Raw genomic sequence first — 14,189 nt, forward strand, 5'->3', positions numbered from 1 at the left:
AAGCTTCTATTGTTGAACTTTTTAAACTATACTTAGCAAAAACCCCACCTATGTTCTCTTCCTGTAACTTCCTGGTCTGGAGAATAAATGCAGGAAGAGAACCCCAATTCATGGTTAATTTCCCAAATGGAAGGAAATGCTTCTCTCTTGAGGGTTCCAGGAGATTAACCCCTTTTCGGGGCTTCTCACTGCTCAGAAGAGANGAAAAAAAAAAAAAAAAAAAAAAAAAAAAAAAAAAATCAATAGACCATTTCAAAAACACCTGACAATTCCATATTTGATAGAAAGCCCCCATTGCAAGTAGTAGCACATTCCTATTAAATAGTTAGGATTTACTAATCTGAGAGGCAGCCCCATTCATACCAGTCATTATGAATAAGAATAAGAACAAGGATTGTGGTTGTTCTGGCAAGTTATTTTTGACAAATACAAGAACAAGAAGCATGTACTACTTGTTCCAACCTCAGTTTTTTCTCAGTAACGATGGACTAATATATCTCACTAATTGCTTAGGACAGAGATTAGCAAACTTTTTCTGTAAAGGACCAGATAGTAGAAACTGCAGGCATTAAGGGCCATATGATTTCTGTCATATACTCAGCTCTGCCTCTATAGCACAAAAGCAGTCATAAACAGGAGGTGTGTGAATAGTTCTAGCTGTGCTCTAATAAAACTACTTACAGAAACAGGCAATAGGCCAGATTTGGCCCACCAGCCGTAGTAAAATAGGAGTAGCTCAGTTTCCATGAGTTCAGGTTTCAGGACACAAATCTGGGCTTCAAGCCACTCCCTGAGGTCTCAGGCTCCTCCTCTAGGTCTTCCCTTAGAAGACAGTTATTGTTGGAGGTTGGACCTATTTTTGGCAGCAAGGCACATGAAATTGAGACCTCAGGGGGCTAACTTATGCAAATCCAATGGATGGGCAAGCTCAGTAGAAAGGGGTTATATAACCCTAATAGCCGAACAAGCTCAGTAAAGTGAAATTTATATTCATTAGATAACATGAATATACATTAAACAGAGAAATTATAAAAGTTGAACCTGGCAGAAGTCTCATTTTCCTAGGACCAACCCGCACTTCACTGGCTGAGGTGTGCATGCTTTCTTTTGTAACACACTTACTTTCAGCAAGCAGCTGCTCACTCTCTTGAGCCAGCCTGCACTCTGCACTAAACTTTAAGTGTGTATTTCTTACTTTTGTATTAACCTAATGTGGGCCGTGAAACTAGACTCAAAAGATATCTCCTTCTCTCTCAAATATGTATTTAGTCTTCAAAAAAGGATATTGTCCCATAAATTTACATATTGCATAACTGGCTCCACACATTTTTTTGAGGAGGGCATCCCATTATACCTTAAGTGAAACGCTTATTTACAAAACTAAAAGGCAAATACCTAATAACAATGCAACATTTCAATGAGAATATGAAATTACCTGCCTTCAGCTTATGAGACAATAAATTCATGTCTACATTAAGAGACTGAATATTGTTTCCTCTCTCAAATTTCTTTCTATTCTTCCTATACAAGTGAAATAATGTAATATTATATGAAATAAATATTCCATCTACCTGTACCATTTTATCTTTAATTTGTAACACTAGTATTTATAAAATTACCAAATGCTAATGGTAAGATATACTTCATTATGAAATTCAAAATCCTTAAGATATAAAGATTTCATCTTTATCAAAGCATCCCTCTCAGAGAATATATAAAGTATTCCAAAATAGAGTAAAAGGCATCAACTTTTTCCAAAAGTGACATAAGATCAAAAAGGTGCACACGTCACATGAATTTATTTAACTGGCAATAATAAGTTAAGGGAGTCCAGATTTGATATCTAATAGCAAGATCAGTAAGTATTTACTGGGCATTCAGCATAGGCCAAGCAGTGTTCTAAGCCCTTAGTGTACATTAACCCATTAATCCTCACAACCATACAATGAGGTAGGTTCTACCACTGACAGCATTTTATAGGGAGCAAACTGGGGCCGTGAGCAGTTAAGAAATATGCCCAAAGTTATAGCTAATCAGTGACAAAACCAGGACTAACCTCAGCTCAGGAGAGTTGGTCTTCAGAGCCCATGCTCCTAACCACCAACCATACTGCTTCTCAAAAAGTAGATATTAATCTAATTGAAGATCAAAGGTATTTTTGTAACTATTTTCTTTTACTTAGTAATAGATCATGATAATGCAGTTTTGTGACAGAATTCTAATTAACAATAATTAATTAAGTCTAATATAAATGTTTAACTATTCAAAATCACTTAATTTATTAATCTGTTTCAAATATAAATTGATTCAAGATTTTGAGCCCATTCCTTGGCAGCACTTTGACAATGCTGACATGCTGCTGTTCATGTATTGGGGGTACTTAAGACAACAAAGAAAAAAAATTGGGGGAAGGGGTGCTGCAGGAGGATAAGCAGACCATAACAGCAACAAGCACATTGAATACAACAAAAATATTCAGTAAAACATTAGCCTATTTTTCCACTTTTGAAAGTACATGTCTTAGATATATAGAGATCTATAATCATACATTTTTTACATATACTTTTGCTTAAAGCATTAAAGCATTACCAAACACTATAAACAATTCAATTTATACATGAAAGCTATTGTGATAAGGAAAAACATTTTAAAAGACTACCAACAGTTCAATTCAATTTTATTTTCCACAAAAACATGTCAAGGCAAGAATAATTCAAACCATGTCAAGCAGTTCGCCAATATGATAATGACACAGATAAGTTTCATAACAACAATTCCAAGCTAATATTAATTCATAACTAAAAGCATAAGAAAACTACAAAATACATAAAAAGAAGGCATTATCTCATGACAAACACAACGATTCTTTGATGTGCCATACCAGGTATAGCAATATGATTAAACCAATAAGGACTGCGATCCACTTTTATAAGCAAATATAATATATACAACTTATTCTTATGGAATGCCTTGTAATGTACGGAAAAGTGCTTTGCAAGCTCAAAAGTCCTTTACAAACATATCACTAAAAATAATATTTTTAAAAAGAAGAAGAGAGTGTGGTGCTAATAACACCAAAGTCAAGGGTTTGGTTCCCCATAACAGCCAGCTACCAAAAAAAAGAAAGGAAAAAAAGGTAAAAGAATAAGTAAATTAAATCAAAAAGTATGAAAGGCAAAAAAAAAAAAAAAAAAAAACAGGGCTTCATTTATTTACACCAGTTCACTCAAATCTATCATAATCTGAACAGTATCACTGAATGAAAAATTCAAACTGTGTCCAGGTAGAACAGAACTACTTAAAGTGTGGTCCATGGATCATGCCAATCTACAACTTTACTGCTGCACAATGGGATAAGTACAGAAACTGAATTAAGCATTTAGAAACTTTTAGTGCAATCTGACATTGCCACAAGGTTTTATATTTTACAAGATTACTGATCTGTGACAAACTGGAAATTTTAACACTGACAGGTAGTTTTGAGAATCACTGAGTTAGTCCACAGCTCTCAGAATCCCTCTCAGAAAGATGTGAGACCAAAGATCTTGGAAACCAAGGATATGATGTGTGCCACCTTCTTCATCATGGAACTGACTCCATGGATCTCTGCTGTCCTTCCCTTTCCAGCTGGCTGAAACCCAGATGAGGCAGCTACTCTACTATGACCATGAAGATAATGACAATACCCTAGAGTAGTGCTCCTCAAACTTTAATGTGCAAAAGAATCACCAAGAGAATCTTGTTAAAATACAGATGCTGATTTAGCAGATCCCAGATGAAGACAGAGATTTTACATTTCTAACAAGCTATCCAGTTGACACCAATGCTGCTGATAGCTCCAACACACTTGGAGTAAAAAAGAATGAGGGGACAACAAAGCAGTAAGATGGAAGAAACCCAGGTCTCTAAATAACAACATAAAACACAACTGTCCCACCACTCTGGGTTGTCTTGTGAGAGGAAAAAAAGCTATGTTCTTCAGGCCTCTGTAATGTGAGGTCTCTTTTATTAACAGCCTAGCCTTTAACATAACTAATGTTGGGCATTTTTTAAAATATTAGAGGGATGGAGCTCAGGCCAGTTTTGTGTTTAATCTGCTTCTGCATTTTGATTAAAATAATACCAGTGTAAATTCTTATTCACATAAGTATAAACTGGTAAAAACGTCAAGGCCCTGTTGCCCTTTCAAGATAATCAGACTTCAGTATGTATACCATGATTTCTGTCATGTATCATTTAAATATTAAGTCTATTCTCATTACCATATACCTGTTAAAGTATACACCACTGCACTGCAGTCTTTTTCATAATATCAAGTCAAAATCTCAACTTGCTAAACTCTCCATTTAAGAAACTACATCTAATCATATGAAGGTGCCTTTCAATTGTGAACCACTGCAGAAGAAGTCTTGTCTTTATAATTGGTAGAAAATATAATGAATACAATGGCAAGTGCCTTTGTGTAGCAAAGAGAAGCTAGATATGTTTACCAACAAAATTAAATGTTATTTTGGGTGGCCATTTTGCACTAACAAGGATGTAAACATGTAAGTGAATAAGCCAGGCACAAAAGGAAGATTACTACACATGTCCTCACTCATGAGTGAGAGCTAAGAGAGAAAGAAGGAAAAAAAGATCACAGTAGTGTGTTGGACTTGCAGAGGGAGAGAACAGACCTAGGGTTGCCAGGGGTGGAGAGAAGGAGGGGGAAGGAGGTTGGTAAGAGGTTGGGGACCTCCAAATGGGTGGGGGACATGGGTTATAATTGCAATTTGCAGAAATAGGCATTCCCAAATGGAAGGAAATGCTTCTCTCTTGAGGGTTCCAGGAGATTAACCCCTTTTCGGGGCTTCTCACTGCTCAGAAGAGATGGGCTTTGAGTAATCTTTGGCAGCTCCGTCACCGAGGGGAAAAGGGATGACAAATCTGTGGGAGGCAAAGCAACAGTATTGGTATAGCCATCATGTTTTTATATATAGAAACTTTCATTATGTATCAATTTTCACTTATCAAAGAATCATCTAATTAATATATGCTTATAAAGACTTCTGATTAATGTGCAATTAAGTGAACAAGAAAAAAATAGCAAAAGCAAAAAACCACAACCAGAGCAAAGCAATCAAAAAATTTATCAGCAGCAACCAAAACAAGGAAAAAGGTACATTCTGATCTTGTACAACTTTAAAATATAGCAACCAAGGAAGATTCTGATGGCGCCTGGATACTAACCCTACCTCATCCATCCTCAAGAAGCAATACTGAGGAAAGAAGTCAAATTAACACAATCCTGGAGGAATCTCATTACTCTAGTTAGAGTGGAACATTCTGAGGGAATTAGCAGGCAGCCTGAAGAAAAGAGCATGACAAATCCCTAGACACAGAAGCCTCTGCAGACCAACTTGGGCTCTCAGCATGGGAGGGGGTCACCAGTACCTGCCATTCTGAATACGGTGAACTGAACAGGGGCATTGAGAAGATAGATGCCTTCACATGCTTTGTGTCCTAACTACTAATTCATGGTCCTTTTTGGTGTTCATAACTGTATTTATCCGTTTCTGCTGATTATAACAAAATACACAGAACTGTGTGATTCATAAAGAAAATGAAATTTATTGCTTACAGTTTCAGAGGCTAGGAAACCCAAAGTCCACAGAACACATCTGGTGAAGGCTTTCTTTGGTGGTGTCTTCAGTGATGGAAGGGTATCACACTGCAAAAATGGCACAGCAAAGAGTGCAGAGGGAGAGACAGACTCTCCTCTCTTCTTTTGAAGCTCTCAGAACCATGCCCCTGACCACCATTTTTAATCTATTCACTATGATGTGGTCCTACAATCTAATCATCTCTTCAGACTCCACCTTTCAATTACAATAATAGGATTTCCCACCCTCTTAACAGTCACAGTGGAGGCCAAGTTTCTAATACATAAAACTTGGGGGACACAATTCAAGCTTCCGTGAGTTTTGGGGGGACATAATCCAATCCATTACAATAACTAAAAGTTAGCAAAGAGTAACCCAGGCTTAGCAGTGTCCTCATGTAAAACCCCAGTCAGTGGACAGCTTTACTAGACTGCAAAGTGCCTAGATGCCTACTACTTTTCCTCATCAAAGGCTCTAGCATGAACTACAATTTCATCACCCCAACTCCTCTCTAACCAGGAATTCTGAATATGATCCATTCTGAAATATCAAAAAGAAAAGTAAGAATTTGTAGCATATCTTATAAAACATCAAATGTGGAAAGAAATAATTAGGACAAACCATACTAACATAAACTACTGAAAATACTTTCTATTGACATTGCTTTGAAAGAGAACAGTTCAAAGACCCTATATGACAGTTCATTGTCCCAAGCAAAGAAATTTTATCAACATATTTCAAAATTTACTTCTAACTGAATACAAACACATACTTTTATCCACATTATTATTGGTTATATATCATAACACTTGAATTCTATCAACAAGGTAGAAAATATCAATAGAGAAAACTTTCTGTAACAGGTTGTTTCCTGAATTTTTGTAGAGATCATATTTTTCATAAAATTTCTTTAAATTTCACCACATGCATTTCAGAAATAACAATTTTCAACTCTACAAAAAGCATGAAGAAGTTTCATATTCCTTGAAGACACTAAAGCAATATGATGAAACATACCAAGACTAATTAAGATGACACTAACATTTATTCCACAAGCATTTAGATGTCTATTGTGAGTCTTGCACCTTGCTAAATGTTAGGGATACTACAAAAATATAAAAGGACTTGATCACTGCCTTACAGCAGCTTACAAAATCATAAAACATCAAGCTATTCTAACTAATTAGAAAAGCCAAATATTCATTTATTTCTCTGGATCGAAAAATGGAATATATTTATAGCAAAGGAAAAATTATTTCATTAACTTTATCGCAAAAACCTATCAACTTTCTGGACACAAACTTACATATGTCCCTACTTCTCTCTCAAAACAAAGCATGAAAACGCATCAATTTGAAATCCATCATAAATGTTGGCTTAACTTATTTAGCAAGTATTTCCATCAATACTCATATTTAATGTTTCACGTAAGATATTTTACAAAATCTACCTTTATTAATTTTCAAACTCCTCATGGTCCTGCTTGGGAATCTAGTAAAGTAAAAATGTTTTTTTCTTTAATATCTTCACTTAATATCTATGACAGATATTATGCCTTCTGAAAAGCTGCAGCTGAATTTTATTTGCATTTTATATTTAAAGGAATTGGGGGAGGATCTTGGAGGAATTAAAAAAAAAGACTCTCAGATATCTAAATTTATACAGAATGTTTTAAAAACTGCTCTCTCTCTAACATCAGCAAGTCAATAATACTGACCTAGTCAAATAATCTTATCAAAGAAGTCAAAGATACATCCATTTTCCCTTGTTAGAAAAGTCAATGACTTTACAATGCATTCTAAACCTTTTTCCCCTGTCTGGCAGCTCCTTAAATGCCCATCCTCCTCTAAAAATGCTGAAATTTCTCATTACTTAAACCCAGCCTCTTACTCAAAGCTTGGTCCTTAGATCAGTACCATCCAGCAAAAAAAAATTAATGCAGGCCACATATGTAATTTTAAATTATCTAGTAGCCACACTTTAAGAAGAAACAGATGAAATTAATTTAATAAATGTATTGAAAATATTATTTCTATATATTTAATCAATATAAAAGTTACTGAGATCTTTACATTCATATTTCATACTAAGTCTTCCAGACTCTGGGTGTATTTTACATTTACACCACATCTGAACTTGAACTAGACACATTTCAAGTGTTCTGTAGCCAAATGTGGCTAATGGCTACTGTGCTGGAGAACAGCCTTAGATTATCTCATCCATGCACTGGTTAATCACTCAAATGACTCCAAATTTATACCTCTAGCCCAGTCTTCTCTTCTGAGTGCAAGATTAGTATTCTCTAACACCTAGCTGACATCTTATTTAAAAGACTGAAAGGCACCTCACATTCAAATAATATCCAAGTTCGATTCATGAGCCACCCCCCTAAAAATGTGGTCATCTTCTAATAGTCCCTATCTAACCAAATTGTAATTGATTCAGGTATACAAGCCCCAAACCTAGAAATCAATTCCTTGACACCTTCCCTCTGTCACTCCCATATCCAATCCATCAAAAAGTTCTGTCCATTTGCTTCTTAAATATCTCTCAAATCAATACATTACTCTCCATCTCAACCATCATCAACCATCTACTCCTGCCCAGCTCCATTTTCTTCAATGCAAGAATATCTCAGAACTTAACTGGACAAGGAAAATGTGGTATATATATATATACACGATGAAATACTACTCTCCCATAAAAAATAATGAAGTTCTGCCATTCACAGCAACATGGATGAACCTGGAGAAAATTATGTTAAGTGAAATATGTTAAGGCACAGGAAGAAAAATACCACACATCCTTACTCATAAGTAGGAGCTAAAAAAAAAAAAAATAAAAAATAAAAAAAAGAAAGAAAGATTAAACAATCACAATACATTGAACTTTCAAAAGGAGAGAACAGAACTGAAGTTACCAGAGGTGAGAAGTCAGGGGGCATGGGGGGAGGGGGGATCGGTTAGCAAGGAATTGGTAAAAGTTCACAAAGAATGATTGATTACATTGTGTAATGATGAATATACTAATTATCCTGATTTGATCACCATATATTGTATATAGGTATTGATATTCAACTGTTCCCAACAAAATATGTCATCATGTTTCAAAAAGAAAAAGAAATAAAGAAGGTAATTCTATCGTATATTTTTTAAAAAACAAAACTTAACTATAGTGTCATCCCTACCTCAACCCTCCCATCTCCTGATTAAAACTTTTAAACTGATTTCTATTGCCTCCAGAATAAAAACAAAATTTAACAAGGCCTACAAGTCCAAGCTACATGACCTAGCCCCTAAGTATCTCCTAGCCCCATTTTACTGCCCTGCCCCTCCATCTTGCCTGCTGGCCACCCTGGTCCTTCAGACCTTCGTAATCACCATACTACCTACTGCCATACCACCTTTGCAGATGCTACTCTCCCCTTACTTAGTCTAGTTCAATTCTACTCACCCTCCAGCTCTCAAAAAAGCATTTTCAGACTGCCATGAAGAAATTGCTGTTCTATAAGTGTGTCTAGAAAGATGCACCTTCTCCTCTCTAGTATATTTTATAGATGCAGTATATTTGAATACGTAACTAATGGCTTTCTCCCCATAAGACTACATCTGATTGTACTTTAAAAAGTGCCTGCCACAACATAATGTTTGATATTTGTTGAATGAGTGTATCAATGAATCTGCCTTGTTTTTTCCGTAGACAAAGACCACACACAATATTGAGAGAAGTTATATACCAACGAAGCTTGCTTATACATCATTACTAGTGGAAAGCATTAAACACTTCACAAGTCTGGGTTAATAGCTCTCAGATATGTTTCAAAAACACCCTGCAAGTAAAATGCCAGTATATAACATGTTTAAATTCTGCCTGTCTTGTACATCATTATACCCCAGCAACACGGTGCCTTGCATATAGAAGGCACAAATTTCAAGTATATATAAGCAAGTATATATAAGCATATTTCAGTACACACATTATTGTGTAGGGTTACTTATTTCTCTACATTATGACTTATTATTACAAAGATATCATACCTTCAATAGCATTATACTGAGATGAGGTTAGCTATTTGTCTCTACTTTAAGGGCCATAATACTGTAATACACGGGAGAAGTACAAACACACATGTACACATACACTCACACAGACTCACACCCATCTAGTAGAGGTGTGAAAACTACAGGGGTTACAGTACTAAGGTACATGCAGGCTCTCTGTCCAGCCCTGGAGCTCAATGCAATTCTTTCCCCTCTCTCTCTCCATCACCATGTTTCTCTTCTATCAGTATTTTTGATTTGGCACCCTTCTGAATACTTAACATTATTATCACACATTTCTTGCCCTCTCTTCTTTGCTTTTCTTTGTTGTTCTATGACTTCACAAGTGTTTCTCAATTTTTTACATGAAAATTTTTGCCTTGCTGGGAGTGCAATATGCCTCTTCCAAGAATTACCTGGAAGTAAAGTGTTCTTTAGCTACTTCCAGATCCTAGACCTTTCAAAAAGGAAGAATTTCTAGATTTACAGAAGTGAACTGTAACATGTTAAGTCAAAATGCCAATATTCTTCTTTTAGCAAAAGAAAAAAACATAAGCCAAAAAAAGTTGATAGAGTCTTATATTTTTATGGTTCTTGAAATGTTACTATGCAATTTGCAGTTGACTTAGCAAATGCTGCTGTGTGAAAGGAGCAAATTATTTTCAAACTGCTGAGGTAGCAAGTTTCTTTTTATACCTCTTTTATGCTTGAGACAGTCAAGTCTTTCAGGCAGTTGAAACTAGATATATACATTAGTCACCAAAAATTCACTGCAAACAGCACCTTGAAATCTGAACACTCACACAGTTTAACAGATTATCCAGTCATTTTTAACAGTTTACAATATCAGTAGAAGCAGCAAGGCAATATGTAACATACTTTGAGACAGAAGGTCAACAATGCTTATCACCTTTGAACATTGTAATTTCGTAAATGATATAAACCATAGAGATAGTTACAAATGCTCATTAAATAGGAAAATTTCAAAATAGAAAACCTAATGAAAAGTGATTGGTTTTGTCTAGAGTTCTTCATCATCTAGAGTTTTAATGGTTCTGATCCTTCCCAAAAAAGTGTATACCAAGAGCATTTATATCAAAGTGATAATGAAAAAGTATTTTATAATTCTAGATAGCAAAAAAACCTTACACTTAATATACAACCTTATAAAGAACTACCAATATTCTCTACAAATATGCCATCCCTAAGAGTTACGCTGGAATAACATGAGGGAGCAAAACTTCTGATACCCTCTTAGTGTATGCATAAACTCTTACGGTATATAATATACCACTAGTATATTATAAGAAAATATAGTTATGTTGATGCAAAGGTTGTACTGATATTGCTATAAAATGTTTCTCATCTGAAGATTGACACTGTTCATCTGCAATCTCCTGGAGAATAGGTGAGTCTCTCAAAAAATTGAAACCAAATAAATAAGAAAGGCACAGGGGAATCTGACTTTCTTGATCTTGATCATTAATGTGTCTGAGAAGCTTCTATGTGATGGGATGTGAAAAGAAGTCTTCCTTCTGTGGACAGGTCAAAAGCTAGAAATTAGAAATTCCAGCAAAATGCCCTAAAGTTGTTCCTCCTCTTTGGAGTAGCTACCTCAAGGCAACATGTGAAACAGTGCAGGCCCTCTAAGACAAGAAAGCAATAATCACTTTGTCATCCATACGGCCATCATGCTTCTTATTTTCCCTATTTTCCAATGTTGTTCTCCTCCAGTGCTGTATTTTGATAAAGACCTTTTAACCTGTAGCCTTTCTTAGTTATTCAAAGGTGAAGCAAAGGAAAGAGACTTAGGTATGCACTTGGGCCAGAGGATGTCAGCATGGTGGTAACACCAGTAATCAAAGAGAGATAACTCCAAAGAGGAAAGTGAAATTCAAGGGGGAGAAGGGAAGAAGGAGACCATTGTACTCATCCTCTCTATCCCATCTACCCTTGCTCTCCTCAAAAACAAAACAAAACAAAACAAAACAAAACAAAACAAAATATGGAGTACTCCTTGATTAAACCTTGAATGTGAGAAACCTGGCCTTTCTAAGAAAATTCATTCTTTCAAAATAAAATGGAAAACACTATTTCTAATGCTACTGTATAAAGCCTTCAACTCAAAACTGAGTAAAGCAAAGACACAATATAATGCCTTCCTTTTTCAGATATTCTTAGACTTCAAAAAATACAGAATTAACCAGATTTTCAGATAAGCCCAGTCAGGTGATCCACTACAAGGCAAATAATACTCTGTGCTACTGGCCATTAAGGAAAAAAAAATACACACACACACACACACACACACACACACACACAGCTCAATCGTACAATCTTCAAGTGGCTACTGTTTAAACTATATTTTAAAATATTGATGTTTCTAGGGGTTTTCATGAAGATTAAAGACTTAAGAAGGAAAAAAATGTACTCAAAAAAACAATGTAAACTTGAATAACAGATTCGTCTATACAGACTTTCTGCACCCCCTAAAGATCACATTTACAGAAGCATAAGCTTTTCAGCACTAAATATTTCCCTAATCTACTGTTTTAGGTATAGCTAATAGAACAGATTTAATAATAGTTTAGACATTTTACCATCTATTTCTTAATGTCCTACAAGTAATCAAGTACAAAGAAGACTTGAGTACTAAGAAAAACGGTTTTGTCAGTGACAATAACTGAGAACCCCAAGTGTAAGAGGAAACATAGGATGTCGGAACTGAAATGAATTGGTCAAAGCTGCTCTCCAGTCAGAAATTTTCCCTCCAGTGCTCTTTGCCTAAACCTTCGGGATTCTGTATTTCAACAAATAAGTATCTAATTAAAGACCTAGTACAAGCCACCTGAAAGTCTAGGAGATCTTTATGCCTTGACTGTTCAAGATCCATCAGGAATTACATGAAACTCACAAACTCCTAGAAAGTTTTATCAGCCCCACAATTACTACTGCCTTTATGAGTCAGGGCCATACAGAAGCAGCAGACTAATGGAAGAAAGGAACATAGGTAACTTGTGATGCGAAGTGATAAATGCTACAATATAACATCGCTGGAGATTTGTAACAATATAACAAAGCAGAGATTGATCCTATCTAAGCTTCTGAAGCTCTGTCTGGAGAATTCTGACTGGCAGGGGCATTCCAAGGTCAACTATCAGACTTTACTGAGAAACTAGTTAGTGCACTCCCTGGCACTAAAGATACACAGAAAAGCAGGATCCAGTTCCCTGCCTTTAAGGAGCTTAAGGGTTCAAAAAAGACAAACTTAGCACGTGTTGGGGACCCAAATATTGAGACTAACCTTTCTAGAGGAGGCGGGGTCATGTTGGAAAGCAGTAAAACACTGAATTTGTAAATAAAATCATATCATTAGTTTGAAAAACTAAGACTCCATCTAGTAAGGAAGGGGGAAAAAACAAACAGAAGAGTGATCCAAGATATTAATTAAGGACAGCCTTGTTAGGTAAAGAAACTGAAGAGAGAAATTCCAGTTTAAAAGAACAAAAATAAAAATGAATAAAGTGAGTTTTTAAAACTCTCCGATTTATTATGCCCATGGTGTTCTGAGAAAAAAAACTGTAGGAATCATCATGTATAAAGCTTAAAAGCACTAGGTGTGGAACCAAGCCCCCTGGTTGAACCCAGGCTCAACATTCAACTCCACCAGTTCCTAGCTATTTATTTTGGGAAAGTTATTTAACAGCACTTTGCGTCAGTCTCCTCACCTGTAAAATAAAGTGCATAACAAATACAGTGCCTGCAAAGCCAGGAGTGGCTTCTTCATACAGGGGTGCGGTTATTTCACTCTACTGATCAAAAACTTTAATTCACAAAATCAGATCCACCTCTTTTAGGCACTGGTCGCCTCCAATCCTCATGGAACACCCTCCTACTTCCACGAACCATGTAAATCTAGTGTCAGTTCTGAAAAACAACTAGCGCTTACCTACCTGTGTCTAGAAAGCCTTTTCCTCCCCATCTTTCAAAGCCCACTTATCTAAAAAATTAACTCTCCCCCCAATTCCATAGCACAATTGCCTGCTCCCTCTGTACAGTTTATACTATTTCCCCTGTTCTGTGTTTGGTCTTTCAATGCCTTCCCTTCTCACTAAGCTAGTAATTTACGAGAGCCGGGGCAAATATTTTTCATCCTCGTCCCTACCCCTCATCCCAGGCTACGCCTATGCAAGCCCGGGAAAAGCGTCACTGAATTCAACTGGGTGTTTACAACCGTAATGGCCGCAGCTCCAGAAATTGCTTAATTTCCCATAATTTTTTATTGCTTTCAGATCCTAAAATCCCTACATGCAACGTCTTTTAAAATCAGAACAACGCCATCCTTTCAAGAAAAGTTCCACGGAGCACCCCCACGAGTTGACAGTGCGGTCATTCTCTCAGCTTCAGAAGTTGTGTGTGTGCCACGAAAGGCGGCTTCACGCTGCTTACTGTACTTTGAAATAAGGAGAAAGAAGAGCGGGCTGGGGCGGCAGCAGGGCTCCGGCCG

This window comes from Galeopterus variegatus, unplaced genomic scaffold (assembly GCF_000696425.1).
Source record: "Galeopterus variegatus unplaced genomic scaffold, G_variegatus-3.0.2 Scaffold4927, whole genome shotgun sequence".
Classification (NCBI taxonomy): Eukaryota; Metazoa; Chordata; class Mammalia; order Dermoptera; family Cynocephalidae; genus Galeopterus; species Galeopterus variegatus.